General features: G+C 42.9%; 1 protein-coding gene across 1 annotated transcript in view; it reads right to left on the reverse strand.

Annotated features, from left to right (window-relative positions):
- Positions 1–1,116, reverse strand: part of DDHD2 (DDHD domain containing 2) — a 17,820-nt gene that overhangs the window by 4,545 nt on the left and 12,159 nt on the right. The window lies entirely within an intron of this gene.

Below are 1,116 nucleotides of genomic sequence, written 5' to 3' on the forward strand. Positions count from 1 at the left end.
CTCAAAAAAAAAAAAAAAAAAAAGAAAGTCTTCCTTCACCCTCTCAGACTGGGTTCATTCATCCTGTTATACATTTTTATACCACTGTGTACCTTTTCTACTTGGTTATTATCACAATTCGTTGCATATGATTATTTAATTTATATCTTCCCCACTAAATTATAAACCCTATAAGGTCAGAGGCCACATCTGCCTTATTTATCACTATCTCCAGTACTTGGCATAGTATGGTGATCACAGCAAACATTAACTAAATATCTGTTAAATATTTATTATGAATGTGTATTCAGAATACTATTTTTAGGGCCAGGCACAGTGGCTCACGCCTGTAATCCCAGCACTTGGGAGGCCCAGGCAGGTGGACTGCCTGAGCTCATAGGGTTGAGACCAGCCTGAGCCAGACCAACACTTCATCTCTAATAATGGTCGGGCACTGTGGTGGGCACCTGTAGTCCCAGCTACTAGGGAGGCTGAGGCAAGAAAATCACTAGAGACCAAGAGTTTGAGGTTGCTGTGAGCTATGACACCATGGGACTCTAGCCAGGGCAACAGAATGAAACTGTCTCCAAAAAAAAAAAAAAGTTATTTTTAGAATGAATGTATCACAAACCAGAAATAAGCTCAACAAAAGTGGGAAAAAAACAAAAAAACAAATAAGCAAATAGCAAAAGTCAGGCTCTTAAAAGTGAAACAGAAAATAAGAATTAGAATACTATTTTTTTTTGTAGAGACAGAGTCTTACTATGTTGCCCTTGGTAGAGTGCCGTGGCGTCACAGCTCACAGCAACCTCAAACTCCGGGGCTTAAATGATTCTCTTGCCTCAGCCTCCCAAACAACGGGGACTACAGGCGCCTGCCCCAACGCCTGGCTTTTTTTTTTTGTAGTTGTCATTGTTTAGCAGGCCCCGGGTCGGGTTTGAACTCACCAGCCCCAGTGTACGTGGCCAGCACCCTCACCACTGAGCTACAGGCACCAAGCCAGAATCGGAGTACTTGATGGTTATTTAGGAGTTTGTTCTCGCACTCACGCTTTCTCTTAGCACACGTTTCGTCTTTGCTCACACTCACGCTTTCTCTTAGCACACGTTTCGTCTTTGCTCACACTCACGCTTTCTC

This window comes from Otolemur garnettii, unplaced genomic scaffold, assembly GCF_000181295.1.
Source record: "Otolemur garnettii isolate 467f Iridium unplaced genomic scaffold, OtoGar3 scaffold00102, whole genome shotgun sequence".
NCBI lineage: Eukaryota > Metazoa > Chordata > Mammalia > Primates > Galagidae > Otolemur > Otolemur garnettii.